The sequence below is a fragment of the Manis pentadactyla genome, chromosome 10, assembly GCF_030020395.1.
Source record: "Manis pentadactyla isolate mManPen7 chromosome 10, mManPen7.hap1, whole genome shotgun sequence".
In the NCBI taxonomy this organism is placed as follows: domain Eukaryota; kingdom Metazoa; phylum Chordata; class Mammalia; order Pholidota; family Manidae; genus Manis; species Manis pentadactyla.
The window spans coordinates 61,486,393-61,500,773 of NC_080028.1; the positions used below are offsets into that span (position 1 = coordinate 61,486,393).

The following is a 14,381-nucleotide window of genomic DNA, read 5'->3' on the forward strand; positions in this document are numbered from 1 at the left end:
GTGGGGGATGGAAACAAAATAAATGTCTTAGTAAAGGATTAGGTAAACAAGTACGGTACAAACTCATTACAGAAATGTCATCAGCCATAGAAAAGGATTTTGTATAATATTATATGCCCTGTCTAGAGTTTTGTCAAATGTTAGTGACAAACTCAGGACTTAAGTCAAGGTTATTTATTATCTCCTAACATAAGAACTCTGTGCCTTGAGTGTGTACATGGGGAAAAAAGACTAAAAGTACAGATTTCATGATGTTACAGTGGTTATTACTGTGTAATGGAATAACAAGAGATTTTTATTTTAACATTTTTATTTCCTACGTTCTAACAATGAAGGTTGGGTGTTAGATTGACAAGCGTTTCTAGGTGGTGCGGACCAAGTACTAGAAAATGTCCCTCCACGGGAAGAGGGAATGCGGCTGCTGCGGCGACTTTTAAAAATAGCTTACTGTATTCCAGACCTTGAGAGAAACAAGAGACTGAAAGTACTAAACTACTTTGCTTATTTAAAAAATCTTAAGGTAAGAATCAAATCTCACCCTAGACTACAGGTACTACTAATTCTAGGCTCACCTGGAAGATTGACAATTAGCTTTTCCGTTGTCAGTTCGTAGGATTAAGCTCCTTGGATTTAATTCTCCTCTCATTGCGTTTGGCAGCTTGCGTTTTAGGTCTAGGACTAGGCGGCCCGCATCTCAGCCCCAAGCCACCAGGCAAGGTGGGCTCTCTAAAGGCTCGGGGGCGAAGCCTGAGGCCAGGAGGGGACACCTGTCTGAGGCGCCAGCACCTCCCAGGGACTCGAAGCATTGGCTCGTCTCGGCCTCTGCTCTTCCTCTGTGCCCGGCTAGCCCCGGTCCTCTCGGGCTCGGCTGACGCTTGTCTCAGGCTCGGCTCTCTTCGGCTGAGCTCGGCCAGTTCTCGGCTCTCTTCGGCTTCCTTCGACCGACTCTCGTCTGGGCTTCCTCCAGCCGGCTCTCGTCCTCGGGCTCGGCTCTCTTCGGCTAAACTCGGCCCGCTCTCCCCTCTAGGGCTCGGCTCTTTTCGGCTGAACTCGGCTGCGGCCCCGGAAGGGCGCCAATGGAGCCGAGCCTACCGGCTCGCCCGACGGCCATTGCACCACTGCTGGAGTGTGAGCGGCAGCTAGTGCTGGAGCTGCTCGGCACGGACCGGCTGGCCGTGTGCGCCCGCGGGCTCGGCGCGGACCGACTCCTCTCCCACTTCCTCCGGCTACACTGCCACCCGGCATCCCTGGTGCTGGTGCTCAACACGCAGCCCGCCGAGGAGGTGCGGCGCCGTCACCTCGGCTGCGTCGGGGCCTCCTGGGCGGACGCGAGGCCTCTGAGGGCGAGGCCGGGCCTGACGCGGGCGGGAGAGCGTTGAATGGGGGTCCCTGAGGCAGATGCAGGTCCCTGACAGGCGCGTGGACACAGATGGGGTAGGAGGGTCCCGGGGAGGGTGCAGGTCCCTGACGCTGAGAGGGGCGGAGGAGACCTGGGAGGGTCATGGGAGTCATTTGAGGAGGGAAGCCGAGAGAATTGGAGGTCCCTGAAAGGGATGGGTTGTCTGGAGGTGGGTGTGGGTAGGAATAGAGAGGGAATCCCAGAGCCGGATATTCAGGGCTTGCTGGGGTCAGAGGGATAGGTTCTGTGAAAAAGAACGGTGATGGGGATGGAGGAACCTCTGGGGGGTAATGGGGACGTGTGAAAGGAGCCGCAGAGGCTGGGGCGAGCCCTCCAGGTAAGAGGAGGGAGTGAGGGGGTCACCCGGGCTGTGGGAAGAGGGGCACGGGGTCAGAATTGAAGGGAGCTGGAAGCTGAGGATATTGGGGTGGGATACCTGGGGGTAAGGAGGATGGAGCCGCTGAGAAGGACGGAAAGGGGATACACTGGCGTTATGAAATCCCCTCTAGGGTGGGTGGAGACAGAAAACTAATAGACTAAATAAACCCTGCCTGGGAAAAGGATTCCTTATTACCTTCTCACACAGTACTAGCTTGCCTGCAAAACCTGGCTTGGGTGGGAAGTATTTCTAGGTAGCAGAAGTCTTTGAACCCAGGGTTTTAAAAAAGTCTTTTTTGTTGTTAAAATGCTAGTAAAATCTCAAGGGCAATGATTTCCTTAGTGCATACCCAAAAACAAAACTCTGGTTAAACGTAGAGTGGTTGGTTGATCACCGTGAAAGAGGAACTTAATTTGTGAATTTATTATTAAGTTTGTTATCTCTGAGAAAGGGCAGCCTATCATTTTAAATGCAAGTGATGCCCCCTAATAAAAGCTGCCCTGTTTTAAACAGCCTACTAATCAAGTTTGATTTGATTTAGGAATATTTTATCAATCAGCTGAAGATAGAAGGAACACCTCCCACGCCATGTAACAAATGAAATCCAAAGTAACAGTCGCTATGAGGGTTACACACAAGGCGGTGTGATATTTGCAACCAGTCGAATACTTGTGGTTGATTTCTTGACTGATAGAATTCCTTCAGATTTAATAACTGGTAAGAAACCTTATTATTTGTATATAAGTCTGCACTTTTGGAGTGTCTGTCCCCTCTGCTACTCTAAACTAGAATCTTCTTGTGGGTAGCAGTAGGCGTTTTTGCTCAACCATGTGTGTCCAAGGCATTAGTACAATGCCAGACACATTTTAGATGCTCAATAAATATTTGTGGCCTGAATAAGTAACTAAATGTGAGACTGACTTTTATTTGTTTTTTCAGCTCATATCCAGTAAACACATAGTAGTTGGCTGGCCTTTGCTTTTCAAACCTGATCAGTCTTTAAGCGTTTATTAAATATTCTTTGTATATTTCCTAAAATATTTGGTTTTCCTCTTTAAATACTGTTTTGTTCCTTCATTTGAAATTAAACCACATAGTTGCTTAGTTATTTTGAGAAGAATGGTTTAATCTTAGCTAGAATTCACATAGAACGTGAATTATTTTTCGTTATTATTTGTCCTTTCAGAAACCTTTGATGATTGAACTAAAATTAATTCAGGGGCCCTGCTTCTGTGACCTCAAGTTACCTTGTGCTTCTCCCTAGTGAGAGCGCTTCAAAACACTACACTGTATTTGCTGTTGCTGTTTATTTGCTCGTCTCACCCATGAGATAATAAGCTTCGTAAGTACAAGGAACAACTTACTCATCCCGGACGAAGTAACTGGTCCATAGCAGGTACTACACACATATCTGTTGGATGAATGATTCATGGCTATCCTGGGATCTGGTGAACCTCTGGAGGGCAGAGAGAAAATGAAATTCTTAATCATACTTCCCACCGTATCTATCTTCTTGCCCAAGACTTAGATGACCCTGAAGAAATAGTTAATAAGCAAATGTATGAATGAATACTTTATATGGTTCATAATAAACTGATGAAGGAAAAGTTTCATTATACTTTCATAACATCACTAATTGTTACAAGCTATGGCACAAACATGTGTGGTCAGACTTACCTGGCTCTGACTGGTAATGCTACTACTGACAGACAAGTTACCTAATTGCGTGAGCCTCCGTTTTTCTCATTTCTTAAACTGAGAGATTAAGGTGCTCCTAGAGTTATCATGAGGACTAAGACAGATAAAATAAATCAGTTGGTTAGAATGGTGCCTGGTACATAATATACAATTCATAAATAATAGCAAAAAAAGTATTGTCTTTTTGTAACTAGAAATCTTAATACGTGGTAAATTCTTTTACTGTTTGCTGCTTTCTTATAAGCTGTTTTTTAATTGGTATAATGAAAAAAAAGTGTTGAAACGAAACTACCACTAGATGTCAGTATTACTCAGATATACAGGAACAGTTCAACCTAATGAGGCAGAGAGCAATCTGAATCAAAGCAATGTCCATAGCTTATGGGTAGTTCCTGATTAAAAATGCCAAATTCCATGCCCATTTCTGATTAGTTCCAACCAATGATGAAGCTGGAGCTGCCATTTGTGCTTTTACCCCAGCTTTTACAGACCAAAGAGCAGTCCCCAAAGCATGGATCATTTGGGAAGTGCTGTATGTCCCCAGCCCTAACTTGCCCTTGTTACTACCCATTATCACCACCCCCAGCCCACCCTAGGGGCACCTGTCAACCACATCTCCTAAACAATGAGAGAACTGTGTATCTACCCAGATTGTACTTTGAAAAGAATGGGGACAGGAGGATGCTTTCCCTCCTAAAACAGCTCCTTACAGCTCCAAACAGAACTCAGAACACACTTTCTATAGGACACTTTAAAAAAGTAACTCATGTTAGATTTGTGCCCACCATGCCATAATTCAGCCTTGCATTTATTCAACAAACATGTAGTTCACCACGTGTCCCATGTTTGGCAGGAATGTGGTAGGTGCTGAAGACAAAGATAAATTGCACAGTGTGGTTGAACTCTTTGAGGGCTGTCCCTGAGTTTGAGCTCACCTTCACGGTGAACTAAATGTGTGACCCTGGGCAAGTTTCTTAATTTCCATGTGACTCAGTTTACTCATCTGTCAATTGACAACAGTAATAGTACCTCCCTTCTAAGGTTGTTGTGATGGTGAGATGAGATAATGCACGTCCGATTCTTAGCGTCATGCATGGCACATTGCAAACATTTGTGTGATTTCTGCTTGTTAGAATGCTCTTGTCCCCAAGCAGTTTAGTGGAGCAGATAGATGGAAAGAAGTAATTACAATATGAAATAGGAGCTGTGATCGGTGCATAAAAATTTAAGTATGCTTTTGTGGGACTCTTGACCTGCCTCCAGAAATATAACCTGCTTGTGGTGTTTTCATTTTTATATTTTAAAGGGCAGGTCCTGGCTTGTCAGTTGCACATGATTTGGAACCTGTGGTTTCCCATTACTTGCTGGATGACCTTGATCAAGTTGTTTGATCAAGTTGTCTTTCCATGGTCACATAATAATACCTACCCTATAGAATCATTGTAAGGGTTAAATAAAATAAAAAACTGTAAAAGTACTCAAACCCAGTGCCTGGGATATAATATTCTCTTCTTCCTCCTGGGTTCTAAAAGAATGACAACCTTTTAGAGCACATTTCCTTAAATTAAGGGTCTCCTTTTCTTTAAAAGTCCATTTTTATTATTTTTAACTTCACGTAATATTTCAATGCAGGCCAGCAAATGTGGCCCAGTACAATACTTGGAAAAGCCCACCTACTGGGTAGAAAATCTTTTCTGAGTAGGAAATTAGCTATATACATGGGTAACTCAAAATCCTTTATCTACAAATTCCTAAGTAACACTCTTAATTTTTACTGTATTTGGAAACCAGTTTGTTTAGATAGAATAAATTTTAACTCCATCCTCTCAATCCAAACTTTAAACACCAAAATATAGAATCTGCATTGAGTGTATTGAACTACTAGAAGCGATCATAAATTACTATTAGTGTCATTTTCCAAACACTAGGAATGATGAGAACTGGAACAAAAACACGTGAGCACATTTATACACACACGTAAAAGGTAACTGGCTTGATTTAAGTCCAGAAGACAGAATTGTCATAAATAATTGCACTTCTGATCTGGAAATGATTTTTATGTGCTTGTATATCATCACATATCTCTCCCTAATTTATCACTAATCACACTGCACCAAAATGGCACATATATATACATTATATACACGTTTTATAGATAGATGATAGGTAGATCCATCATCTGGTCGAGGGCTCTCATTTTATAAATAAGGAAACATGTATAACTGTGCTTGTTCTTGTGATTCAAAGGTGTCACTATCATACCATCTCCAAAAAAAACCAGATGTATTAAACATAATACAGTGATTAAAGGTTAGTATTTTCAGTAGACTAATTTATCTCTCGATCGAATATACTCTGCTTCTGATAACTGAATTATTCTAGTAGGCAACACAGATGTTGCCTGGACTTCTGAAATGTAGCTGTTTTATGTAGCCCACAGCTGATTCAGATATAAAAGGAAAATCAGTGACCCACTTTGCTTTCAGAAACTCTCCTCCACCATGCCAGACACTCCCCACCCCAGGGCCTTTGTTCTTTGTTGTTTCCTCAGCCTGGAGCCCTCTTGGCCCTTAGCTCACGTCCTTGACTTCACCTAAGCCTCTACTCAGATGTGAGGCCCCCCTGTCTAAAGTTGCAGCCCACCATCATACCTCACACATACTCCCTCTTCTCCTCTGGTTAATTTTTCTACTTAGCACTCATCACCTTGTATGCTACCAAATATTATATGTACTTCTTTATATTGCTTATCATAAGTGTCATGAGGACAGGGGTTTACATCTGTTTGTCCATGGCTGTGTCCCCAGCCTAGAACAGTGCCTGCCCAAGCTTATGCAGGTGCTGAAGAAAAATGGGACAAGTAAGTGAATGAACATGAGTGGGAAAATTCCATGTCTGTTCTGTGAAATAAATGATAACTTCCTCCCTCAGGCATCTTGGTGTACAGAGCTCACAGAATCATCAAGTCCTGTCAAGAAGCATTCATCTTGTGCCTGTTCTGCCAGAAAAACAAACATGGCTTCATTAAAGCTTTCACAGACAATGCTGTCACCTTTGACACTGGTTTTTGTCATGTGGAAAAAATGATGAGAAATCTCTTCATAAGGAAGTTGTATCTGTGGCCAAGCTAAACAGCATTACGTGACAGACATCTGTGAGCGCATCTGCTGTAATTCAGTTTTGCACTTCAGTGAACATAATGTAAAATGTACTGTGATTGTGCTTGGCATGTGGTAGTCAGGCTCATAACAAGTGCCTCCAAAGATAAGTGTATGGGTGCCACATTTGTGATTCTTTTAAAGGAGAGAGAGATTTGATAGTCTTTTTCTGGTATCCCATCAAATCTCTCCAAGGGCAGCCACTGTATTCCTTCTTGTACATTTAGTGGAACCCTCAGGGCTCGAGAGACACATACACGACAGTGGCCAGTGAACTACAGATTTATATGGGCTAAGACTTCCACTTCCACTTGGAAAACAATGAAATAAAACAAAGATCTTGAGGAAGTTTTATATAACTTCTAGGAAAAAAGCCACGAGTTTCAACTTTCAAACATTTTGCCGCCTATGCTAATGTGTGTTTTGGTTACACTGTATCTTATTTAAGTGTGATTGTGGTCTTTTTTGTTTCTTGATGATACCTTTTTTCAGGGATCAATGTACTTTTCCCATAAAAAGCCAGATAGTAAATATTTTGGGCTTTGCAGGCTCTGCCGTCTGACACAATTATTCAAGTCTACTGTTAGAGCATGAAAGCAGCCATAGACAATACATAAACAATGAGGGCAGCTGTGTTCTCGTAAGACGATAAAAACAGGTGCTGGGTTTGGCCCAGACCATCGTTTGCAGACTCCTGCCTTATTTGAATAATACTTTAATTCACTGAGATTAAAAGTATTCCTGAAAACATTGCCATTTGGCTTTCCATTTTGTTTCTTAATTGCATTTACAGAGAAACCATTAGAGTTTTAAACCAGAAATACGCAGCTCTTGAAACTCTAGAAAATATTTCAAAAACGTTTGTCTTTTTAGGTTCAATGTAGCAGTAAACTCATTTTTAGAACAGCACAAACCTGAAGTCCTAGAAATTCATGTCTCTATGACACCAGCCATGCTCGCTGTACAGACTGCCATACTGGACATCTTAAATGCATGTTTGAAGGAACTGAAGCACTATAACTCGTCACTTGAAGTTGAATATTTATCTTTAGAAAACACTATTGGAAAATCCTTTGACAAGGTATTCTGTTTCTTTTCCCTTTTAAGCATAGCTTGTCCTGTTAAAACTGTAGAGAATGCAAGTTAATTTAGTATTGCCATGTTCTTAATAGGAATTTGCTGTTATTTTAAAATTAAATTGGAAGTGATTTAAAGTATAGCTTCTTTGGTTTAGTGGAAAGTAATAATTTATAGTGACATACATGGATTGGCATATCAGCACAACTCTAATTTTTGCAGTTATACAGTGATTATCTCTCATTTTACGTATAATGAAAAAGATAAATACCTTTTTGCTCTGAAACAACCTTTGGATATCTTCAGGTAGAAGAGTTTTACATAAGTGCATTTGTAATTTATGATCTCTTGTTTGGAGTAAAAATAATTTGGATGAGTTTTCATTATTGAGGAATGTGAAACTTGCTCTGTCCTAAAATTACATTCCGAATTGAGAAAATGGTAAGACTTTAGTTCAAGGAATTTTTATTCTGATTTTTTTCATCATAGATTAATATTAATACACATAAATGTCTAAGATTGAATTATAGATCCTGAAAATGCTGACTTTTTAAAAATTCCAGGCAACTTACTTTAGATATTTTGGTAGAACAAGTTCCTGCCTTTTTAAACTCTGAATCGATCTCTTTGGGGCTGGAAAAGGAAAAATGTAACTCCTCATTTCTCTGATTCCTCCAAAAATTATTTTACTGTGGAATAATGATACATAAAACTAATTTCATGTGTTTTGTTCCTCTACTCTTAAAGCTTAGGGCATAATGAAACCAAAAAAACCCCCACATCTTCACATTCTTTTAATAGACTGTATATTCCTAGAAAAACAAAATGTAGCCTAGTATGTTTTGCACTAAATTTCTGTTTATCATCCCCTGGCTAGTAAAAATCAAAGTTACTTTTAGTAACCAAATCTACATACAACTTGGATCTTGTTAGAAAATTTAATTTTTGTAGATGATTTTATAAAACAAGCATGCAAATATATGTCCCAGTATATCTAAGACAGACTTGGTATCTGCCTATTGTCCTGGAGTAATCATTAGTAGTAGCATTTCATTTTCACAAGAGTTGTGTTTTGAGCAATAAATCTTCTAAGTATTATTCCTGCTCAGTATTAAAGTTGTTAGATAAGATGCTATGTATGACACTGCTTCCCTATCATGTTGTGTATCATCTTTTTAAATTACAGAATCAGTTTGTGAAGGACAGGAAGTGTGTGTGTGTATGTGTGTGTGTGTGTGTGTGTTTGTACACCCACATAACCCACATAGTATGTACAAAAAGCTGTTCTGTGTTTTAGGCAACTTTTTAGGATCTTAAAAAATATTCAAACTTAGCCCACTGTTAATTTAACAAATATCTTCCCATCCATGAAGCACAGTGGTAAAAAAATTAACAAATATTTTATGCCACCAAATTAAGATACATTGTTGTTTAATTTGATACATTGTTGTTTAATTTGATACCACATTGTTTCCCTGGTTTATGCCTTCAGCTTCATCATCTCTCTGAATGGATCCCACATCTTTATCTATCCAGGATAAGATCTCAGCCCACCTTGGCAGAAATTGAGTGTTTCTGAGCTACCTGCTTTGACTTTTCATAAAAACAAACAATTGATTATCTAATTCTTATCAGGTCTTTTCTCTCCTGACCGATAAAGTAAATGTAGATAATTATGAATTGGCTATCTGATCATAAAGATTTTAGTGATAAGATACTCTGTTTCATTTTTGAAAAATTAAACATATTATTAGAATCTTAGGAACTGAAATTTTCTATCCACCTCCTTGGGAGATAATATTTTGGATTTTTTGTATGTGTGTGACAAAATATACGTGAACATAAAATTTACTATTTTAACCATTTTTAGGTACACAGGGATAATGTTTATTGAGACTATAGTGTTAATAATAGATATATAGAACATATTTTTAGCCTTATTAAATTTTACCCTTATTTTAGACAATCCGCCATTATCTGGATCCTTTGTGGCACCAGCTTGGAGCCAAGACTAAATCCTTGGTTCAGGATTTGAAGATACTATGAACTTTGCTGCAGTATCTTTCTCAGTATGATTGTATCACATTTCTTAAACTTCTGGAATCTCTGAGAGCAGCAGAAAAGGCTTTTGGTCAGAATTCAGGTAGGAGATAAAAATGCTAATATTATTTAGGAACTAACTTGGATACAGTGCTGGGTTTTTTGGGCGAATCAGGTGTGGGGAGTACTGTATTCAACTGCATAGTATACTAAGATTTTAAATTAAGTTTTATGTTCATAGCTCAAGGATGTAGGTTTTATTGATAGCTAGTGTTTCCACTTAATGTCTGTTCTGTATAATAATAAATATTCATATCCATTCCAGGCAATTTTATTTCTAGAAAAGACTGCATATTACAGGCAGTCCCCAACTTAGAAATAGGTGTGTTCTGGAAGTTTAGTTGTTAAGAACTTAAAATTCATTTTCTCCAAAGAAACAGCCAGAGAGTGTGGGCCATTAGCTAGAGTGCTAAAGACTGAAGAGGAGAGATTGATTAGAAGAGAAACATACAAATACAACTGGCCACCATCTTGTTTTCCTACCAGCCACATTTATCCGTACTGTTTTCTGTCACTGGTTAGATCATTGATTTTCAAAGTGTGGTCCATGAGCCCCTGGGACCAAGACTTAATACAATTAATAATTTTTACTGCTTCATCAGGAACATTCATGAGTAATAAACTGCAAACACTTAGAACTAAAGAATACATTGACTGCTACCACACTTTGGTTTTGGTGCCATGATTGTATTTAGGCACTAGCAGTGTTACCCACTAACACTTTTTTGCACCATCTTTGGAAATGGCAATACAGTGGGAAAAAGTCAAATAAATGACTTAGTAGTATTGTAAGAATGGTTTTGAGGTTACAGACCCCCTGAAAACATCCTGGGGGGGCCCCCAGGTATCCATAGATCACACCTTGATATATGTAAGTCATGTGACCATCAGAGATTCTTTAAAATGAATCATAAATTGAAGGCTTTTTAAAACTTTTCATACTAGGTTGACTGTTTCTGGACTCCTGCACCTCGATGTTTCTAAATGATCGAGCAAGGATTTATCATGTTCCAGATGCCAAAATGAGCAGGAAAGGAAAAATGTCTGAAAAAATGGAGTGTAAAGAAGGGCAGGGTATGTCGTAGGCTTAAGTCTTTAAATGTGTCTTTTATTTCAGTGATTGGTTGGAAGTACTTAAGTTAATGTGTGATTTAAGTCTCCTTCAGCCATCAGAAAATGTATGCCTGTATGATAAATGTATGTTGTATGTAATTATGTTAAAAGTATTAACATGACAAGTCTTAGAATCTGTTGCTGGGGATTCTGGATAACAAAGGCCAAGTATCAGTCAAGAACATTCTTACTTCTACTTAAGAACTAGATTGATTTTTTGTAACTTTAGAGTAATAATTGCCACTTCTGTCACATAAAGTCTTAATGGAATATTTTAACATCCCTCTGGGCTTTTAAAAGACATAAATATACTAGAATGAGACAAATATGGATTTTATTCCAACACTCATCTAGTAGATATAATGAATATTGTTTTTTTAAGGTATGGGAGAGGGCAAATGCTTACTTTCTGCTAAGTTCAAAGGTCTAGTTCAAAAGTTAAATATTTTAGGGATGTGTTTGAGTACTTTACTGACAGAAATAAAAGTTTGTTGTCTACTTCTATTGCATGTTCAGGGTTGTGAAAATCATGATTACAGAAATAATCAATGCTATTATTCTGTTCTGGTTCCTTTATCTGTAGAGCAGCTTATACATAGTGTCACAGTTGACAGTTAACACAGAATAATCTAGTATTAGTAACCATGCATATAACTTTATATTGAGACATTATAAAGCTTGTATTAATGTTTGTTTGAAGCATCTTTCCTTTAGACCATAACTAGACAATTTTCAGGAAAATAGATTGTCTAGCATTATGAAGGCCCCACAAAGGAAAGGGATAAGAGAATGATGCTTGAGTTATCTCTTGGATAGAGGAAATTGACCCTGCCCTCCCAACTCCCTGCCTGCCTGTGCCTTGCCTGAAAGCTGCCTGTGTCCTTGGATCCCCACCCTCTGGATATAAAATAGTTTGCCTCTAAACTTTTGTAGTTAATTCTTGTATTAAATTCCTTTGATCATCTAATGTGAGTTTTGTGTTCCTGGCTGCACCCTGACTAATATAAACACCTTTGCAAAAAAGCACATCAAGGTTGACAGCACTTAAGATGTGCCTATGTTTTACTGTTTGAATGTTCTATGAATGTTCTAACATTTATTTAATCATTTGGCTATTGATGAACATTTAACTTGTTTCCAAGTTTTTTGCTACCACAGTTTGTGCTGTAGTGAACATATCTGTATATATATATATGTATTTCTATAGGACAAAGTAAAATTGCTAGGAGTAATATTCCTAGGTCAAAAAAGGGGGTGTATATTTTAAAAATTTTAATGATATTGCCAGATTTCCCTCAAAATGTGTCACAATCTATACTTTCAACAACTCTGTGCCTTAAGAGTGCTTGTTTCCCTACCCACTGGGCAACTTTTTGTCAATAACATAGTGAAAAATGTTTTCTTGCTTTCATTTGCATCATTTTACATTCTGAATGAGATTAACTATCCTCTCATATACCTACTGGCCACTTGCATTTCTCTTGCTGTGAACTGCCTTGTAACTGGTTTTATTTTTTGCTTTATATCATGACCTTTATCTAGAACAATAATAAAAAGCAACATAAATCAGGACTGCACCATAATTACCCTGTTCTATGACTATACCATAATTACTCTTTTATTACTGAATGTTTAGGTTGTTTCCAATCTTTTCCTTAGCACAAATTCTTAGATGAGGTGTTGTTGGGACATAAGGGTTTGTGTGTGCGTGTGTGTGTGTATGTGTGTACAGTTTTTGAGAAGCATTGCCAGGTTGCCCCATGAAAAGTTCACTCCAGTTGGCACTTGTACCAGCAGATTATGAGGATGCCTGTTTCCTGATACAAAGATATTCAGCCCAGAGATACCTTCTGGGGTCTGTATCAGGAACTACATGTAAGATGATTCCCCTGACTTGCTGCCCAATTAGTTTCCAGAATTGCAGGCTTGTGGCAGCTCAGTCTCCAGCATGAGCAGATTCCTTTGTCCATCATTGTGAAGTTAAAAATATAGACTAGCCCTTTTTTCCGTATGTTCTCTTTATTCCACAGCTATCTATTGAGAATCTGTTCTGTGTCAAGAGGCTTTTTCTTGCCCTGGAGATCTCCCATCAAAACAGTGAGAGCCACAGTTACATAAAACGAGAAATACCATCATGCTTAGAAATGGCTTGAGTTTTGGAGAAAGCCCAATTATAGACTGTGTGAACTTGGGCAGGTTGCTTAATTTTTCTGAGCCTCAGTTTTCTCTTGCATTCAATTGAGATTACAAAACTGATGTTGGAGGACCTGACGTCCCAGCACATGGAGGTGTTGACATAGGGATTACAAGTGTAGACTATCTAGTCTGACTAATATGTTTTGAATCATGGTTGCACTGCTTACTGGCTTTATGACCACAGACAAATTATTTAACCTTACTTCCCTCATGGGTAAAGTGGACATAATTATACTTACCTCACAGTGTTATTGAGTAGATCAAATTAGATGATAAATATAAGGTATTTAACATAGTACCTACTAAGTGCTCAATTAATATTAGTTATTTTTCTTAAAGAATTTTATTATATAATTTGCATACCTCCTTGTATTGCACTTTGGTTTATTATGCTGTGCAGCTACTGTGTGGAAGGAACTGCAGGTGAGGTAGAAATAGCAAAAGGACTAGAGCTGGAAGTGGGGCTTGGAGATGTGACTGAATTACTGCCATCTCTTGGTAAAAATTGAAGGATGAGGAGTTGCTTCTTATGGATGAGGAAAGAAAGTGGTTTTTTGAGACGGAAACTACTCCTGGTAAAGATTCTATGACAATTGCTGAAATAATAAGAAACAATTTAGAATATTCCATAAATTTAGTTGATGAAGCAGAGGCAGAGTTTGAGAGGATTAACTCTAATTTTGAAAGTTCTACTGTGGGTGAAATTCTATCAAATAGCATCTTGTGCTGCAGAGGAGTCATTCATGAAAGGGAGAGTCAATCAACGTGACAAACCTCATTGCTGCTGTCTTATTTTAAGAACTTAATCCAGCCGTCTCAGCCTTCAGCAGCCACCACCCTGATCAGTCAGCCATCAGCATGGAGACAAGGCCAGCAAAAAGAGGATGACCCCCTGAAAGCTCAGATAATGGTGAGCACACATAATAGACTACAGGGTAGTGTAGACGTAAGTTTTCTATGCACAGAGAAATGAAAGAATTCATTTGACTTGCTTCATTACAATATTCACTTCATTGCGGTGGGTGGCCTGGAACCAAATCCACATCCCCGAGGTCTGCCTGTATGGTTATGGGCTGAACTACAAAGCCCATATGTTGACGTCCTAACCCCCAGTACCTCAGAATGGAAGTGTATTCAGAGATAAGGTCTTTAAAGGTGGAATTAATTTAAAATGAGGTAATTAGGGTGAACCCTAATCCAGTATGTCTGGTGTCCCCATGCGAAGAGGACATCTGGACACAGACTTGTACAGGGGTAGGAC

The 14,381-nt window shown here is 39.1% G+C and overlaps 1 pseudogene; it reads left to right on the forward strand.

Moving 5' to 3' along the window:
• The first annotated feature begins 1,017 nt into the window (after positions 1 to 1,017).
• Positions 1,018 to 11,891, forward strand: LOC130679102 (DNA repair endonuclease XPF-like; annotated as a pseudogene).
• Positions 11,892 to 14,381: the final 2,490 nt, after the last annotated feature.